This window comes from Ornithorhynchus anatinus, chromosome 3 (genome assembly GCF_004115215.2).
Source record: "Ornithorhynchus anatinus isolate Pmale09 chromosome 3, mOrnAna1.pri.v4, whole genome shotgun sequence".
NCBI classification, from domain to species: domain Eukaryota; kingdom Metazoa; phylum Chordata; class Mammalia; order Monotremata; family Ornithorhynchidae; genus Ornithorhynchus; species Ornithorhynchus anatinus.
Genome location: NC_041730.1, coordinates 103,655,218 through 103,675,263, shown reverse-complemented (window position 1 = coordinate 103,675,263; position 20,046 = coordinate 103,655,218). Strand labels below are relative to the sequence as shown.

Here is a 20,046-nt window from a genome sequence, read left to right as displayed (position 1 = left end):
CAAGTCTAGATATCATCACCTTCCTACTCCAAATCCTCATCTTGGCACAATCACCACACCTCAGGCAGGAGGCCTTTACTGGTTGCCATCTGCTATCATCCTATTGCTATCTGTAATTTATTTATTTATTTATATTAATGTCTGTCTCCCCTTCTAGAATATTAGCTCATTGTGGCAGGGAATATGTCTGTTTATTGTTATATTATACTCTCATTCATTCAAGCTTGTCCTTAGTACAATGCTCTTCACACGGTAAGTGCTCAGTAAGTACAAATGACTAACTGACCACTAGCACCATAATCAAGTATTTCATACGTTCTAAGTCATGATAGCTCAGGGTTGAGGATTATCTGTGTTTTTCTCCACAGGAGACATCACCCTAATGACTGCGGATATTTTCCTAGTCTCTGGGGCCGGCCTGAGGCAAGGAAGGGGAGAAGGAAGGGGACATGAGCTATAGCTCATACTATTAGCCTATCATCCCTACTTCTGATTTCTTGAGGGCAGGGTTCATTTCTACTACTTCTATTGTGCTCCCCCAAGTACTTGGTCATGGGTTCAAATCCCAGCTCTACCACTTGGCAGCTGTGTGACTGTGGGCAAGTCACTTAACTTCTTTCCTGTTACCTCACCTGTAAAATGGGGATTAACTGTGAGCCTCACATGGGATAACCTGATTACCCTGTGTCTACCCCAGCGCTTAGAACAGTGCTCTGCACATAGTAAGCGCTTAACAAATACCAACATTACCAACATTAATGTCCCCTCTCAGGTTCGCACCTGGAGAGTTTCCAGTACTCTACCATTCTTGGCTATGGGAGGGAGAGTCCAGCAGAGACATACCCATTCCATTCCTAGCTTGGCCAGTGGTCAGCGATTGGAAGGCAATCTGCGACAAGTCAAAACTCAACTGTGCTGGGCAGCAACTGCATGGATGAAAGTCAAGGGCAGAGACTCGAGTTTAATGTGCGTAAGGAGGCAATGGTAAACCACTTCCATATTTTTACCAAGAAAACTCTATGGATACACAACCCAAATGATTGCAGATGGAGAGCTGGGCGTTCTGGGAGAGACGTGCCCGTGTTGTCGCTATGGGTCAGAAATAACTTTAACAGCGTAAGACAAGTGCTCAATATAGTGCTCTGCAAACAGTATATACTCAGTAAATACCATTGATTAACTGTCCTAAACTCTACTGTCTTATTCAAGAAGGTTAAAGGTGGTTCACTTAGGGAAAAACCCCACTGAGACCAACTCCACCTTCCCACAAAACAAGGGTAGGGAATGATTAGCTAGGCCAAAAGGAGATAGAAAAAAAATGAGCTGTGGTCATAGTCAGCCCTAAGTGACAGTACCTAATATGTTTGGGATTAATTTGAAACCCAAACGCATTAGCAGGAGTGTCATACTAGAAGAAATGCCAACCACGCTTGGCATTTGCTAGACCCTTACCAGTTTGAGTTGCTACCATTTAAAAAATATGTAGAGAAATGAGAAGATTCAGAAGACAGCCACAACAAGCAGTGGAAAGAACAGGGCTCTGCAAATCGTAAGCGTTCAATTAATATCACTAATGGATTGAAATAGGCCTGGGAGAAAAGATGAGAGGACAGTTCATATATTTCTTTATCTTCTTTGCTGATTTCTACTCCTCAGATTCCTGGCTGTGGGGATTGAAAGATTTTAGTGTGGAGACCCAATGAGCTCTGTGTTTATGTTACTGCCCGACCCTAGGTCATTTCTTGAACCTGTTCCTTGGTGGTTAGACGGGTTTTGTTGTTTGGGTCAAAATATTGTGTGTTTTTGCAACATTCGTGTATTAACATTGATTCTCTATGGAAAAGCTCCAGTATCTCTGGGTGATGGGATTACACTAGTTAACTATAGGTTAAGCCTGTTCCAAGGGAGAGAGAACTGGCAATCCAAATAAGCCAGAACTCTGGGACCTCTGAAGAGGATGGGGAGACTTTAAACCTGAGAGGAGGGCAGGGTGGGTATCCACAAAAAACTGAGATAAAAGCAGCTAGATCTTCTGGTTGGTGCAGGAAAAATGCACTCTGAGACAGCTTGACCACTAAACTGGTTCTGGAAATCTGTTCGCAACAATGTTAACAAAACATTGCGAACAACATACTAGAATGTGAGCTCACTGTTGGAAGGGAACATGTCTAACTCCAGGGCTTAGTACAGTGCCTGGCACATAGTAAGCGCTTAACAAATACCGTAATTATTATTATTATTGTACTGTACTCTCCCAAGCACTTAGTACAGTGCTCTGCATACAGTAAGCACTCAAATATGGTTGATTAGTTGACTGATTGAACACACAAGATATTTTCATGTGCAGGATCCATTAAACTGGAGTGGTCACAGCACAGTGCTGATACATGGCTCACCTCCTCCAGGAGACCTTTCCCCCATTAAGCTCCCCCATTTCCCCTCCCTCCCCCCCCCTGCACTCCTCCTTCCACTTCCCTCAGCATTGTGCATATTTGTATACATTATTTATTACCCTATTTATTTTGTTAATGAGGTATATATCGCCATGATTCTATTTATATTGATGGTGTTGTCTTGTTTTGTTTTGTTCTGTTTTGCTTTGCTGTCTGTCTCCCCCGTTTAGACTGCGAGCCTGTCATTGGACAGGGATGGTCTCTATCTGTTGCCAAATTGCACTTTTCAAGCACTTAGTACAGTGCTTTGCACATAGTAAGCACTCAGTAAATACTAATGAATGAATGAATGAATGAATGAATGAATGAATAGAGCAGGGACCTGGGAGTCAGAAGGTGATGGGTTCTAATACCAGCTCTGCCACTTGTCTGCTGTGTGACCTTGGGCAAATCACTTCACTTCACTTCTTTCTTTACCTCATCTGGAAAATGGGAGTTAACACTGTGAGCCCCACATGGGACAACCTGACTACGTTGTACCTCCCCCAGCACTTAAAACAGTGCTTGCCACATAATAAGCTCTTAACAAATACCATCATTATTATTAATTATTATTATACTGTTGACTCACAGGAGTGAAAGAGTGTTCTGAGTGACTGAGCCCCCTCCTACCTCACCTCATTTCTCTCCTACCTCAACCCAGCCCACACACTTCACTCCTTTAATGCTAACCATCTCACTGTACCTCCATCTCGTCTTTCTTGCCACGGACCCCATACCCACATCCTGCCTCGGCCTGGAATGCCCTCCCCCCTCATATCTGACAGACAATTATTCTCCTCCCCCTCAAAGTCTTTTTGAAGGCACATCTTCTCCATCAGATCTTCCCTGACAAAGCCTTCCTTTCCTCTTCTTCTACTCCCTTCTGTGTTACCCTGACTTGCTCTCTCTATTCACCCCCACCCCCAGCCCCACAGCACTTATCTGTGATTTATGCATTTATGTATATTAACGTCTGTCTCCCCCTCTAGACTATAAGCTCATTGTGGCAGGGAATATGTCTGTTTATTGTTATATTGTACTCTCATTCATTCATTCAAGCTTGTCCTTAGTACAATGCTCTTCACACGGTAAATGCTAAGTACAAATGACTGATTAACTGACCACTAGCACCATAATCAAGTATTTCCTAAATTCTAAGTCATGATAGTTTAGGGTTGAGGATTATCTGTGTTTTTCTCCACAGGAGACATCACCCTAATGACTGTGGATATTTTCCTAGTCTCTGGGGCTGGCCTGAGGCAAGAAAGGGGAGAAGGAAGGGGACAGTACTTTGAGGACAAATGGGAAAGAGAGAGAGACAGAGAGAGGGAGAGAGGGCCACTCCCTTCAGAAGGCTATCCAGCTCACCTCATGCAGCTCAGGGCCAGAGGGTGGGTGAGGGTGAAAGTTAAAGTTTGGGCCACACTGACCTGGCCATATTCCCCTGCTGAGATCCACCCACTATGACCCTCCCACAGACCTGATCCCACAGGAATGCCGGGCCTGGGATAAGAAGTTCCTGTCCTGGGCCTGAGGGAGAGAAGAACTGAGGCTAGGCTGCTGGTAGGAGCAACAGTCCACGTTCCAAGCCAGCATGGACCCAGAGCCAGTTCCTCAAAACCTTTCTCACAGGGAGCACAGAGCGTTCTATACACATTTTAAACTAATCTTTCTGGGACAATGTCAGGTACTTCCGCTAGTATCACTACTTGAGTCGTGATACTCCAAGCTGCTTCCAGGTTGTCTCCTAAGGGGAGATCTCCCACCTTCTCTATAAGTCCATCCTCTCTAATTGCGCCTCTGATCCCATCACCTCTCACCTCCCAAAATCACTTGCTCCTACTCTCCTCACAGTGCCATTTTTAACCTCCAACTCTCCAAAACCCCTTCTCCCACTGTCTTCAAACATGCACAAGTCTCTCCCAAACAAAAGCCCTCTCTGAACCCAAGTCCCCTACATCTCCCTGCTCCCATTCCTACCCAAACTTCTAGAACAGGTTATACATGCACAGAACCTTAATTTCTTCTCTACCAATTGAGTCAGTAATTGAGTTTTTAATAATTATCTACTCGACCATTTACAGTTTGGCTTTCTCAATCCCTTCACTCCTCTGACACTGCCCTTTCCAAGGTCACCAATGACCTCCTTACAGCCAAATCCAAAGGGCTTTACTCCATCCTGATTCTCCTGGATGTCTCTGCTGCTGTCATCACCATGGACCATCCCCTCCTCCTTGAAATATATCAGGATTAATTGCTGACATAGGACTATCCTTGTTCTTCTCCTACCTGTCAGGCTGCTCCTTCTCAGTTTTGTTCTCTGAATCCTCCTCTTTCATCCTCTTACCATTAGCATATCCCAAAACTGTGTTCTAGATCCTCTACTCTTCTTCCTTTTCACTCGGTCTCTCAGGGAGTTCATCCAGTCACATGGCTTCAACTACCACTTCTATGGAGATGTCTCCCAAATCTAACTCTCCTGCCCCGACCTCTCATCTGCCCTCCAATTCTGCATCTCCTCTCGCCTCCAGGTTATCTCCACTCTCCTCCAGATCATCCCCACTAGAGTGTCCGGCCACCTTAAACTCAACATATCGAAAAGAGCAAAACTGAGTCCTGATCCACCACGGATGCCTTGTTCTACAAATCAGTCCCGTGTTCTGCTAGTTTTACTTGCTTCAAGCCTTCCCCAAGCAACAGACCATTGCTTGGTCAGTTAAGCATTTTTTTATATTTTTTAAATGGTAGCTAAGTGCTTACTATGTGAAAGGCACTGTACTAAGTACTGGGGTAATTAGAAACCAGGTCCTCTGACTCTCAAGCCTGCACTCTTTCCCTAGACCACACTGTTTCTCATAGGCAGGGATAGTGTCTAATCCCGGCTCTGCCACTTGTCAGCTGTGTGACTTTGGGGAGGTCACTTAACTTCTCTGTGCCTCAGTTCCCTCATCTGTAAAATATGGATTAAGACTGTGAGCCCCATGTGGAACAACCTGATTACCCTGAATCTACCCCAGCGCTTAGAACAGTGCCTGGCACACAGTAAGTACTTAACAAATACCATCATCATCATCATCATCTACAACTCTGTAGTATTGTGCTTTCCCAAGTATTTAGTACAGTGTCCTGCATGCAGTAAATGTTCAAGAAATACAATTAATTGATTGTTAGTGACACTCAAAATATATCTTTGACTTTCTTCTTCATTGTTGTTGTCTCATGTTGTCGAGTCGTGTCCGACCCATAGCGATGCCATGGACACAGCTCCGTCTGCAGTCATTCTGGTCATGGATACAGACAGTTTCCTTTGTAAAAATCCAGAAGCGGTTTACCATTGCCTCCTTCCATGCAGTAAATCTGAGTCTCCACCCTCGACTCTCTCCCGTGCCACTGCTGCCCAGCACAGGTGAGTTTAAACTTGTAGCAGATTGCCTTCCACTCGCTAGCCACTGCCCAAGCTAGGAATGGAATGGATAGGCCTCTGCTTGACTCTCCCTTCCATAGTTGAGACTGGTAGAGTCCTGGAAGCTCTCCAGATGCGACCCTGAGAGGTAGCTTCCGTGAAAACCCACATTCATCTAGAACCCAGAAGTAAAATGTAAAAGGATCATTTCGCACTTAGAGGTTTCGGCACAAGGAAAATATGGAACCTAAGCTTTCTCAACTAGGTGCTGGGAAGTTGGAGAAGGAAAAAGTTCCAGAAGTTACCATTAGGGTGATTTTGGTTCATTTAAGAGTCATAATGTCATTGAATAGTGCTGTGGTCACAGAGGAAACTAGAATGACCGTGGGCAGGCACTGAGTGAAATTGATTCCATATCTTGATTCATTCATTCCTTCGTTCTTTCAATGGTATTTATTGACTGCTTACTGTGTGCAGAGCACTATACTAAGTGTTTGGAATGTACAATTCGGCAACAGATAGAGACAATCCCTGACCAACAATGGGCTCACTTGATTGTATCTACAGTCCCACAGCCAAGTCAGGAAAAGGTCTATTCACAAAAAGGCTCAGACCTCCTAATAATAAGAGGAATGGGAACTCAGGCCATTAATAACCCAAGATGATATTGATGTGACAGTGGGTATTTTAGTCACTTAAATATCTGCTAACACAGTGCTGTGAAGAACTTTAATTAGAGAATGCATACCAGGGAAACTGAGCCACTCCCTCTTTTGTACTTCTATTCAATTTCTTTCCCCTGAAACAAGTAGTGATTGTTTTCCCAAAATCAACAAAAGACTGCACCTGGCAACCACAGATCAATAGACTTCTCTTCAAATTAATGACCTCTTCTCTCTTTCTCTCTCTCTCTCTATCTCTCTCTCTCTCTCCACCCCCACAAGAGCAGTTTTAGTTTTGTTTCAGTGGTCATTTTCACAAACGGGACCTCCCCCTCATTTTCTCTTCATTTTTTGCAGATCCCGATTATCTAATTACATAGATAACTGCATAGCTAGATTACAAGACTAAACACCAACAAACCCTGCAGGAAAAACGGAACAGAAATCCAGAAATAGCCAGAATAGAGGATGCTCTTTTTTATACCTACATTAAAGGTGGAATACCCAATGACATTCCTAATTTCACCTCTGAGGTCAGAAGAAAGCCTGGCTTCTCCCCTCAGTGAAATTACCACAGTACATCTCTCCCCTACGTGGGATTTTCCATCTGCCTTGGTTCTTAAGAGTTGAAAGGAAATGACCCTAACTTTAGATATCTGGGAAAAAAAAACCCGATTTAAATTAAGGCTATTCTGGATAATCACTGTAATAAAATGTTTTTTAGTGAAAAAACAGTGCATAGCATTATCCCAACATAACAAGTCCCTCTACTCCCTCTCCCCTCTGTACAACCCTTGCCCTTGGATTTTACCCTTTATTTACCCCTCCCTCAGTCACACAGCACTTATTCTTCTAGACTGCAAGCTCTCTGTGGGCAGGGAACATGTCTACCAACTCTAATAATGTTGGTATTTGTTAAGCGCTTACTATGTGCCGAGCACTGTTCTAAGCGCTGGGGTAGACACAGGGGAATCAGGTTGTCCCATGTGGGGCTCACAGTCTTAATCCCCATTTTACAGACGAGGTAATTGAGGCACCGAGAAGTCAAGTGACTTGCCCAAAGTCACACAGCTGACAAGTGGCCGATCCGGGATTCGAACCCATGACCTCTGACTCCAAAGCCTGTGCTCTTTCCACTGAGCCACGCTGCTTCTCTAACTCTGTTTTACTGTACTCTCCCACGCCCTCAGTAAGTACTCTATAGAGATGATTGATTAATTGATTATTCAATTGGCCAAGATGAGTTTGGTTTTGGATATCCTGAACTTCAGGAGCTACTGGGGCATCCCAGTACAGATTTACTGAAGGCAGGAGCATATGCGAGATTGTAGAGGTGAACAGAGGTCGGGGTAAACTAAGTAGATTTGGCGGGGGGTGGTCATCCACCAAGAGGTGGTAGTTGAAGGGATAAGGTCCCTAAGAGAAGAGGACTCAGGATTGAACCTTGAAGGACACTCACAGTTAGGTGGTAGGAGCCAGAGGGAAACCTGGCGAAAGAGACTGAGAAGGAGCAGCCACAGAGATCTGAGGACAACCAGTACAGAAGAGAAGGGAGTGATACACAGTGTTGAAAGCAGCCAACAAATTGAGGAGGATTAGGACTCGAGGATTAGGGTAAATTGAATCTGTTAAATTAGCCAAAAGGAGGTCATTGGTGACCTTGAAAAGAGCTATCTCAGGGGCAGATTGTAGGAAGAGTTCCAGGACAGAGGGATGGTTTGAGCAAGAGGCCCGCCATGAGAGTGACAAGAATGAACACAGCGTAAAGGTTAGTTTGAAAGGAAGGAAGAGTACTAACTGGGGGCGTAGTGCAGAGCAGAACACTGTAGTAAGAGCTCTGGCTGTTCCCTGCCCACAGCCAGCTAACACGGAAAGAGAATAGATAAGTAGGAGGGAGAGAACTCACTGAGCATCTTAAAGCCAATGGGCGGGAGTTTCTGCTTGATGCAAAGAGAAATGGGTGACTATTGGACGTTTCTGAGGTTTGGGAAGATGTGAGCAGAATGATGTGTTAGAAAAATTAGCCAGGTTGTAAAGTATGGACTGGAGGGGGAAAGAGTTAGGAGGTTGATGAATTAGTCCAGCCGACACAGGCCATGTGCCCAGACTGGGGAGGTGATGGCCTATTGGAGAGAGATGTTTCCTGCTACAAAAAAACTCATTAATTTATTTTGTAATTATTGTTAAGTTATTAAAGGTTGTTAAGCATCGGAATAGGTTACTAAGGGTGGACATGAAATTTTCTTTTGTTTGCCTGGGCTAATTTGGCTACGTTTTACTTAGCAACAGAAAGACATATCAAGTAACCTTTTGAGGTTCCTTCTAGCTCTACAATTACTTGGTGAGGGTTGGATATGTATTTTGTTTCCTGCTAAGCAGTAAGTTACTATAATACACAGAGGTTTTTGCATTATGATGAGGAAGCATGCTGAGAAAAAACATTTTTGCCAACTCCAGGGCCAATTAACATGGCGACTTCAAGGGCTGAAGCCCAGGGCTAAAGGGCTACCTCCCTCCAGCAGTTGCCCTGAGAGGTGTTACTTGAGCCACTTAAGATGGTAGTCACAAGCCTCCTGACCCTACCAAGATGGTTGCCACTTGGGAAATCCTAAGAAGGAAGCTGGTAAAATGGCCATTGTCAGGAAGATTTGGAAAGAAAGGAGAAAACTCACATACTTGTTTTGTTTTGTTTTGTTGTCTGTCTCCCCCCTTAACAATAATAATAATGATAATAATAATGGTATTTGTTAAGCGCTTACTGTGTGCAAAGCACTGTTATAAGTGCTGGGGGGGATACAAGGTGATCAGGTTGTGTCACTTGGGGGTCACAGTTTTAATCCCCATTTTACAGATGAGGTAACTGAGGCACAGAGAAGTTAAGCGACTTGCCCAAAGTCACACAGCTGGCAAGCGGCGGAGCTGGGATTAGAACCCATGATCTCTGATGCCCAAGCCCGGGCTCTTTCCACTGAGCCATGCTATGAGACCGTTGTTGGGTAAGGATCATCTTTGTTGCCAAAATGTATATTCCAAATGCTTAGTACAGTGCTCTGCACACAGTAAGCGCTCAATAAATACGATTGAATGGATGAATGAATGGATGTAAACACTATTGGCCACCCTCCCCACATCCTCTGATGCTGCACTTGCGTGGTAGCCATCTTTCATTCCTCCAGTAATTTTCTACTCTGTAAAAGGGAGTCGGGGAAGTGCAGGGGTCTGTCTAGTTGTGGGGAAAGGGGAAACACATAGTATCTCAGAGTCCCAGGGGACCGAGCGGAGGCTAATGGAGGAGAGAGGGAGAAGCTGTTCATCTGTCTATGTGAGGATTAGGGGTCAGTATGATGGCTTGAATTCTGTCCCCTTACTTCTGATGTCTCACGTGCCCCTTCCCCACCGCCATTCGGCATCTCCTGGCAGGAATCTCTACCCCGTAGAGAGAACCAGTGCAAGAGCCATTGATCTGTGTAGGGGAAGGAGGAAGGGTGGTGGGGCCGGTGCAGTAATCTTTGTTCGGTGTGGAGGGAGGAAAAGATGGTGGAGCTGGAGAAGAGTTAGGGGATCCTTCTCCAACCTTCACCAGGAAGCACAGATCAATCATTGAGACAAAACCCATGTCCAAACCTTCCCCTTTCACCATTACTGGGGAAGCAGAGGCAGAAGGGAGCTGAAACTTCGGCTTTCAGCACATAAGTAGATAGTAGTAGATAATCACTGTCTGGCTGAAGTGGGGCATGGCTGTGAAGAAGCACGGTGTGGTCCAGTGATGATAATAATAATGATAAGGGTATTTGTTAAGTGATTACTAAGTGCCAAGCACTGTACTAAGCACTGGGGTGGATACAAGCAAATCCAGTGGGACACAATCCCTGTTACGTGTGGGGCTCACTGTCTCAATCCCCATTTTATAGATGAGGTAACTGAGGCACAGAGAAGTAAAGTGACTTCCCCAAGGTCACCCAGCAGACAAGTGGCAGAGTCAGGATTAGAACCCATGACCTTCTGACTCCTAGGCCCGTGCTCTATCCACTTTGCCACGCTGCTTCTAATAAAAATAATAATAATGATGCTATTTATTAAGTGCTTACTACGTGGTAAACACTATACTAGGCACTAGGGTAGATACAAGCTAATCAGGTTGGGGACAGTCCCACATGGGACTCGGAGTCTTAGCAGGAGGGAGAACGAGTATAGAATCCCCACTTTAGAGAAGAGGAAACTGAAACCCAGAGATGCTAAATGACTTGCCCAAGGTCACAGAGAAGGTAGGTGGTGGAGGCAGGATTAGAACCCAGGCCCTTAGACTCCTAGGCCCATGTGTTTCCCTCAAGGCACCCACACAGATGCAGAATCTGCAGTTTAACTGGAGAACCTTGGCCCACTTTATTATTCATGAGCTTGACAGAGTAGCAGTGGCTGTACTCATTTATTTATTGAGTGGTGCCCTGTACCAGATAACAATAATAATAATAATAATGTCGGTATTTGTTAAGCACTTACTATGTGCAGAGCACTGTTCTAAGCGTTGGGGTAGACACAGGGGAATCAGACAATCCCACGACGAGCTCACAGTCTTGGGCGAAATTCAACAGGTCCCAGAGAGATCCACACTGGGAAGGCTGGTTTCAGAGTCCTCACTGCTTACCATTACACCATGCCTCTTCACACTCCCCACATTGCTCCCTTTACTTAGTACAGTGCTCTGCACACAGGAAGCACTCAATAAATGTCATTCAATGAAATATGACCACGCTCCTAATTGGGATGTGATCTAGACTCTAAATTTGTCTCGGGCAGGGCCAAGTGTCTGCTAATTCTGTTGTATTGTACTCGTTTTCCCACGGGACGCTCACAGTTAATCCCCATTTTACGGATGAGGCAACTGAGGCACAGAGAAGTGAAGTGACTTGCCCACAGTCACCCAGCTGACAAATGGCAGAGTTGGGATTCGAACCCAGAGCTCTGACTCCCAAGCCCAGGCTCTTTCCACTGAGCCACGCCACAGATGTTTCTGAAGTGCAACCTAGTGGCCCCCACTTCATTCTATCTGCCTACCCACTTTCTACTGGTTGTGGAGCAGAAGCATGGCCCCCACCTCCCAGATCCAAAAAGGAGTTTGCCCCAATTCCCCTTGCCTTCGTCCCCTGCCTGGGAGGAATGAGGGTAGAGGACCAGGCCCTTGCTCCAGCAATAACATTTTTTTCTAAAACGTTGTTTTGCACATCTCCCCATGCCTCAAAATATTCCAATATTTGTCCACACATTTCTGCATCAAGCAGAAACTTCTTTGCTTTAAGGCATTCGATCAGCTCTCTCCCCATTCCTCTCCCACTACATTCAGCCCCCAAACTCCCCTCCTCTAATGCCAGCTTACTCACACATCTCACATCTCATTTTCATCTCTCTCACCTTGGGGCCCTTGCTCATGCTGTCCCTCCTGCCTGGAGCCCCCTCCCCCTTCATATCTGACAGACCGCCATTCTTCCTATCTACAAAGCGATACTAAAATCACATCTCCTCCAGAGTGTCTTCCCTGACTAACTTATCTGACCCTATCCTCCCTCCCTCCTGCATCCCTATGCACTTAGTTCTATCCCCTAAGCGCTTAGGATCTCCCCCCACACCCTCAGTACTCCACTACATAGCCTTCTACTCTGTTGCTTCCTTTACCTGTAATTTATTTTCATGTCTGGTTCTCCCATTAGACTAAGCTTCTTAAGGGCAGGAATGTATCTACTTACGCTATAATACTCTTCCAAATGCTTAAAACAGTGCTCTGAAAATAGTAAGCACTCAACAAATGCCACTGATTGATCATGTGACATATGTGCACAACATTGCATAATGGCAACACATGTCATGTGGGGACCCCCATAAGAATTCAGTAGCCTGAGGCCTACCAGAAAATTAATCCAGCCCTGACCACACCCCATGTTACAGTCAGGTGAAATTCCTTGAAAATGTGGCTGGATTATGAATGGTTGCATTGCTGGGTATATTTTCCCAAAGACTTATAAATAGTTAGGTTCCACTTCGGAACCATTCCCAACATTATGACCAAACCCTACATGTAAGAAAAATTACTGAAAAATCTTTCCCCAATACTATTATTATTATTGTTATTACTCTTATATTTCTTAAGTGCTAACTCTATGTCAAGTACTGTTCTAAGAGCTCGGATAGATACAAGTAAATCAGGTCAGAGACTGTCCCTGTCCCACTTGGGGCTCACGGTCTAAGTAAGAGGGAAAATACACATTGGATCTGCATTTTTACAGATGAGGAAACTGAGGTCCAGAAAACTTAAGTGACTTGCTCAAGGTCACACAGCAAGCAATTGGAAAAGCTGGGATTAGAACCTAGGTTCTCTGACTCCCAGGCCTATGCTCTTTCCACTAGACCACATTGCTCTGCCTGTTGTTCCCTTACTCCTTCCCTCCTCTATGTCTAGCAGTTTTCCTGCCCCCAGTATACTGACCTCAGTCACCTCCACCTCCACTTTCTCCTCTTAGTCTCCCTCTTGTTTTCCTCCTCTTCCTCAATTTTTTTCCTTGATTCCATTTTAATCATAGCAACGGCTGTTGCTGAAGGTGTTCCTGCACCCCTCTTCTTTCCATTCTCAGCTTGTAGTCCCATTTCCCTTCTCCAGCTCTTAATAATATTCTGGGAACAGGAAGGAAAAGGGGAGGGGAGAAGAGACACCACTGGCAACTATACCTGCAGCAACAGCTGTTGCCCCCATCCTGCCCCAACCTCAGCCTCTCCCTGGCTTCAGTCCCACAGTTGGGCCAGGGAGATGGAGCTTCAATCAATCAAGCAATCGATATATTTGAATGCGAGCTTCCTGTGTGCAGAGCACTGCAGTAAATCCTGGGAGAGTACAACAGGATTAGTACACATGATCCCCGCCATCAAGAAGCTTCCAAACGAGCGGGGGAGACAAACACTAAAATAGATTGCAGCTATGAGAGAAAGAAGGAAAAGGGCATATGCACGTGAGTTACTTAAGTATGAGATTCGTATAAAAGTGTTACAGGAAGTTGTGAGTACCTGAGTATCTCACTACATCCAGTTACCTTCTCAGAAAAGAAGGTCCTCAACCGGTTCTCTTATCTCTCTGGCCGCTCATTCTCCATCTCTTTCACAGGCTCGTCCTCTACCTCCCAGCCCCTAACTGTGGCTCAAGATTCAGTTCTGGATCCCTTTCTAGTCTCCATCTACAGCCACTCCCTTGGAGAGCTCATTTGCTCCCTTGCCTTCAACTACCATCCCTATGCGGATGATTCCCAAATCAGTCTACATCTCCAGCCCTGCTCTTTCTCCTTGTTTGTTTGTTTGTTTTTAATGCTATTTGTTAAGCACTTCCTATGTTCCAGGCACTGTTCTATCCACTGGGGTAGATACAAGTTAATCGGTTGGACACAGTCCATGTCCCACACGGAGCCAACAGTCTTAATCCCCATTTAACAGATGAGGAAACTGGGATACAGAGTTTAAGTGATTTAGTTACTTGAGGAAGAGAATATATGAAATCCATATAAAAGTGTTACAGGAAGTTGTGAGTACCTTAGTGCTTGGGTGAGGAAGAAGTGTTGAATGGGCCATAGTGGGGGGCATAAACAGAGGAGATTAGAAATTAAGCGAGTAAATCTCCTGAAGGAGAAGTGTTTTCAGAAGGGCTTTGAAAATGGAGAGAGCAGTAGTCTGTCAAATTTGAAAGGGGAGGGAATTCCAGGAGCAGGGAGAGCAGGAGCAAAATGCCAGTGTCAGGAGAGATGAGAACAAGGCATAATGAGTAGGGAAGCTTAAGAGGAACAAAGAATGAGAGCTGGAGTGTAGCAGGTGAAGAGAATGGATAAGTAGGAGAGAGAGCGTTTGAGTGCCTTAAAGCCATTGGTAGGAATTACTGTGTGATGCATAGAGGAATGGGTAATCGTTTTAGGTTTTCGAGGAGTGGGGGATGTATGCAGAATTTAGAACACTGGTCTTGGAAACGGAGAGGGGACTAGAGAGAGGAGAAACTGGAGGCAGGGAGACCAGGGAAGAGTCTGATGCAGTAATCAAAGGGGAGGAGACAAAGGAGAAAAGGAGAGAGAGGAAGCGGCAGGGGGAAAAGAGTAAGAGGAAGGAGGAAGAAGAGAAAGAAAAGAAGGGAGGGTGGGGGACAGTGCCCACATTCATGTAGTGGATTCTGGGAGACTGTCCCCACTTAGGAAACATATTTGTCCTTTTTTTTTTTTGGAATTGTGTCCAAAACTTCACAAGAAACCAGTTCCTTTGCTTTCTGGGAAATGTAGTCCAACACTTTCTTTTTTCCCTTCAGGTCCATAGGCCACCTGCAAGAGGTTTGACTGGTTCTTTTCGTCACCCTTGCACTTGAATTTGAATCCTTTATTCGCCCAACCTTCAGCCCCACTGAACTTATGTACATATCTGTGATTTATTTATTTACATTAATGTCTGCTTCTCCCTCTAAACTGTAAGCTCCTTATACGAGGAATGTGTCTACCACTCTATTATATGCGTCCACGTGCTTAGTACAGCGCTCTGCACACAATAAGCACTCAATAAATATGACTGCGGAATGATAAGGCAGCCCAACACTCACCTAACATCTTGGGGTACTACTAGATAACCTCTGAAGTCTTGGTCTTTTCAATCAATCTGTCAATCAGCCAATCATATTTATTGAGCGCTTACTGTGTGCAGACCTCTCTATTCAGTTCTAACAGAATCTGTAGACATGTTCCTCTCCCACATTGAGTTTATTGTCCAGAAGGGGAGACAGACATTAATAAAATAAATGATTTATAGGTATGTATGTAAGAGCTGTGGAGCTGAGGGGTTGAATTAAGGGAGCAAATTCATTCATTCATTCAATCATGTTTATTGAGCACTTACTGTGTGCAGAGCACTGGGCTAAGCGCTTGGAATGTACATTTCGGCAACAGATAGAGACAATCCCTGCCCAACAATGGGCTCACAGTCTAAAAGGGGGAGACAGACAGCAAAAGAAAACAAGTAGACAGGGATCAATACAATCAAAATAGATAAATAGAATCATAGTTATATATATACACCATTAATAAAATAGAGTAATAAATAATATACATTTATATTATAGATAAATAGAATCATATATATACACCATTAATAAAATAGAGTAATAAATAATATACACAAATATACAGAAGTGCTGTGGGGAGGGAAAGAGGGTAGAGCAGAGGGAGGGAGTAGGGGAAATGGGGAGGGGAGGAGGGGCAGAGGGAGAGGGAGGGCTCGATCTGGGAAGGCCTTCTGGAGGAGGTGAGCTCTCAGTAGGGCTTTGAAGAGGGGAAGAGAGTTAGTTTGGCAGATGTGAGGAGGGAGGGCATTCCAGGACAGCGGTAGGACGTGGGCCGGGGTCGACAACGGGACAGGTGAGAATGAGACACCGTGAGGAGGTGAGCGGCAGAGGAGCAGAATGTACAGGCTGGACGGTAAGAGGAGAGAAGGGAGGTGAGGTAGGAGGGGGCTAGGTGATGGAGAACTTTGAAGCCAAGAGTGAGGAGTTTTTGTTTCATGCTAAGGTTGATAGGTAACCACTGAAGGTTTTTGAGGAAGATAGTGACATGCCCAGAGCATTTCTGTAGAAAGATAATCCAGACAGCGGAATGAAAAATAGACTGGAATAGGGAGAGGCAGAGAATGGGAGATCAGAGAGGAGGTTGACACAATAATCCAGTTGGGATATGATGAGAGATTGTACCAGAAAGGTAGCAGTTTGGATGGAGAGGAAAAGGCGGATCTTGGCAATGTTGTGAAGGTGAGACTGGCAGGTTTTGGTGATGGGCTGGATGTGTGGGGTGAATGAGAGAGCAGAGTCAAGGATGACACTGAAGTTGCAGGCTTGTGAGACGGGAAGGATGGTAGTGCCATCCACAGTGACAGGAAAGTCAGGGAGAGGACAGGGTTTGGGTGGGAAGATAAGGAGCTCAGTCATGGACATGTAAATCCAAATGCAAGGGACCTGTGGAAGGGAGAGGGAGAAGAGAAAATGAGGACTTTGTCAGGGAAGTCCTCTTGGAGGAGATGTACCTTCAGTAAGGCTTTGAAAGTGGTGAGAGTGATTGTCGGTCATTTATGAAGAGGGAGGGCATTCCAGGCCAGAGGCAGGATGTGGGCGAGAGGTTGGTGGCAAGATAGATGAGAGTGAGTGAGGTACTGTGAGTAGATTGGCATTAGAGGGTGAAGAGTGTAGCCTGGGTTGTAGCAGAAGAGCAGCAAGGTAAGGTAGGAAGGGTCCAAGGTGATCAGGTGCTTTAAAGCCGATGGTAAGGCATTTCTGTTTGATGGGGAGATGACTGGGCAGTCACTGGAGGTTCTTGAGGATTGGGGAAACATCGACTGAATGTTTTTGTAGAAAAATGATCTGGGCAGCAGAGAGACAGGAGGCAGGACAGTCAGCAAGGAGGCTGATGCACTAATCAAGGTAGGGTAGCATAAGTGGTTGGATTAACGTGGTAGCAGGAAAGGGTGGATTTTAGTGATGTTTGTGAAGGTTGAATGTGTGGGTTTATTCAGAGTGATGATTTGAGAGATGCGTCAAGGTCTACTCAACAACAACAACAACAACAATGAGGTTTATAAAACAGGAAGGATGGTGGTGCTGTCTACAGTGACGGGAAAGTCAGGGGGAGGGCAGGATTTGGGTGGGAAGATAAGGAGTTCTGTTTTGGACATGTTAAATTTGAGATGTGGGTGGGACATCCAATTAGAGAAGTCCTAAAGGCAGGAGGAAATGTGAGACTGTGGAGAAGGGGCAGCAGCATGGCCTAGTGCATAGAGCATGGGCCTGGGAGTCGGGAGGACCTGGGTTCTAAATCCTGGCTCTGCCACTTCCCTGCTGGGTAACCTTGAACAAGTCACTTAAACTTCTCTGTGTCCCAGTTTCCTCATCTGTTAAATGGGGATTAAGACTGTGGGCTCCATGTGGGACATAGACTGTGTCCAACCCAATTAACTTGCATCCACCCCAGTGGTTAGAACAGTGCCTGGAATATAGGAAGTGCTTAACAAATAGCATAAAACCCACCAAAAACAGGAGAGAGATCAGGCCTGGAGATGAAGACTGATTTGGGAATCATCTGTATGGGGATGGTAGTTGAAGCCATGAGTTCTCCAAGGGAGTGGCTGTAGATGGAGACTAGAAAGGGAGCCACAATTAGGGGGTAGGAGGTAGGGAAGGTAACTGGTATAGTAATTATGAAAGCTTCTTAGTTGCCTGTTTTTTCCAGGTTCACTTAGTCAATTTCATCCATACATCCAAATCAAAATGTTGGTATTTTAAGCAGCTTTTCATAAATTCCTTACTGCCAATATGTCATCAAACTTTCAGTTTAGACTAGTTTAAAACTACTGAACAACTGTCTAAGTTTTGCACTGTTCTGAGCCTCACGTCTTCCAGTCAGTTTGCCCAATTAGAGCCCTGAGTGTTTTCAGGCCACTGGTTCCAGTTTTGGGCATCGGGAAGGTGCAATGTGACGTGAAAGTCATGAAGAACTGTAAGAAGGCAATATACCCTCTACTTAACTTTAAAGAGCAGCCCCAAAGGAACGCTTGAGCGAGAAGGCGGAAGATTGGGCTGGGCCCTCTGGGAAAGGCTCAGACAACAGGCCCAAAGTAAATCTCAAGCCAAGACGACTTGTTTTCAGTCCACGGGAACAGGGCAAGCAAAGAACAAGCCTTCCTTGGGGCTCAATGCTGGGCTTATTGTTGCGGAGATCCCAGCACTGACCAGTTCATGAGCTCATCAGCCAGTCCCTAAACTCTAAGCTAGTTAGGGGCAGGGTGAGCGTCTGCTACTTCTATTGCATTGTACTCTCCCAAGCGCTTAGTGCAGTGGTCTGCATAAAGTAAGCGCTCAGTAAATCCCACTGATTGATCGGGACTCTCCTTAACGGGCACAAAGGACGACCCTTTGCCTTCAGAAGAGCCACCCCCTTCCTCTCACACCTTCCTGGCTCCAGCACTTGGAACAGTACTCCAGCTCTTAGGACAGTGCTCGGCACATAGCAAGCCCTTAACAAAAGCCATCCTTATCCACGGGATCCCCGTGAGGGCGAGGCAGCCATGGGAGCCCAAGTTTTTGGACCTTGCGGAGTAAGATCGGTGCCTGTTTGGGGTATCAGCAGAGCACTCTGCACACAGTAAGCGCTCACTCAATCTGAGGGCCGCCTCGCCCTTCTCCAGCCTCCTCCGCTTGCCGGCCCGTCCTCGCTTTCCTTTCCAGCCACTAATCCAGTGGGATTCATTGAGCCCTTACTCTGGGCAGAATGCTGTGCTGAGTGCTTGGCGGAGTAATAATAATAATTATTCATTCATTCATTCAATAGTATTTATTGAGCGCTTACTGTGTGCAGAGCACTGTACTAAGCGCTTGGAATGTACAAATTGGCAACTAATAGAGACAGTCCCTGCCCATTGACGGGCTTACAGTCTAATCGGGGGAGACAGACAGAAACAATAGTAATAAATAGAATCAATAATAATTATAATGTTGGTATTTGTGAAGCGCTGACTCTGTGCAGAAGAATGTTGGTATTTGGTATTTGTTAAGCGCTATGTGCAGAGCACTGTTCTAAGCGCTGGGGTAGATACAGGGTAATCAGGTCGTCCCACGTGAGGCTCACAGTCTCAATCCCCATTTTCCAGATGAGGTCACTGAGGCTCAGAGAAGTGAAGTGACTTGCCTACAGTCACACAGCTGACAAGTGGCAGAGCCGAGTTTCGAACCTATGACCTCTGACTCCCAAGCCTGGGCTCTTTCCACTGAGCCACGCTGCTTCTCACTGTTGTAAGCACTGGGGTAGATCCAGGGTCATCAGGTCGTCCCATGTGGGGCTCCCAGTCTTCATCCCCATTTTCCAGAGGACAGAAGTGAGGCCCCCGAGAAGTGAAGTAATAGTAATAATAATGTTGGTATTTGTTAAGCGCTTACTAGAGCACTGTTCTAAGCGCTGGGGTAGACACAGGGTAATCAGGTTGTCCCACGTGAGGCTCACAGTTAATCCCCCTTTTACAGATGAGGTCACTGAGGCCCAGAGAAATGAAGTGACTTGCCCACAGTCACACAAAGTTCATTCGATAGTATTTATCGAGCGCTTACTATGTGCAGAGCACTGTACTAAGCGCTGGGAATGGACAAATCGGCAACAGATAGAGCCAGTCCCTGCCCACTGATGGGCTTACAGTCTAATCCAAGTGACCGGCCCATAGTCACCCAGCTGCCAAGGGGCAGCGTCGGGATTGGAACCCATGACCTCTGGGTCCCAAGCCCGGGCTCTTTCCCCTGAGCCAGGCTGCTTCTCTTGCAGAAGGGGGGCAGGAAGGGGGGCAGTCCTCCTGGGGGGGCCCGACTCTCCCCCTTGTCGGTGGCCGCCCCGAGCGTGTCGGGGGGCTCGGGGGCTGTGCGGGCGTTGGGACTACACGTCCCATCATGCCGCTGCCCGGGGGAGGGGACGGGCAGGGGCAGGGGCAGGGGGGCGGGTCCTTCCCCGCCGCGGAG

The 20,046-nt window shown here is 45.9% G+C and overlaps 2 non-coding genes across 2 annotated transcripts; one reads left to right on the top strand and one right to left on the bottom strand.

Moving 5' to 3' along the window:
• Positions 1-762: 762 nt before the first annotated feature.
• LOC114810714 lies at positions 763-900 on the top strand. The gene has a single exon (XR_003758409.1). It is a non-coding gene; the product is annotated as a small nucleolar RNA SNORA7 (small nucleolar RNA).
• A 4,951-nt stretch (positions 901-5,851) lies between these two features.
• Positions 5,852-5,989, bottom strand: LOC114810581. The gene has a single exon (XR_003758277.1). It is a non-coding gene; the product is annotated as a small nucleolar RNA SNORA7 (small nucleolar RNA).
• Positions 5,990-20,046: the final 14,057 nt, after the last annotated feature.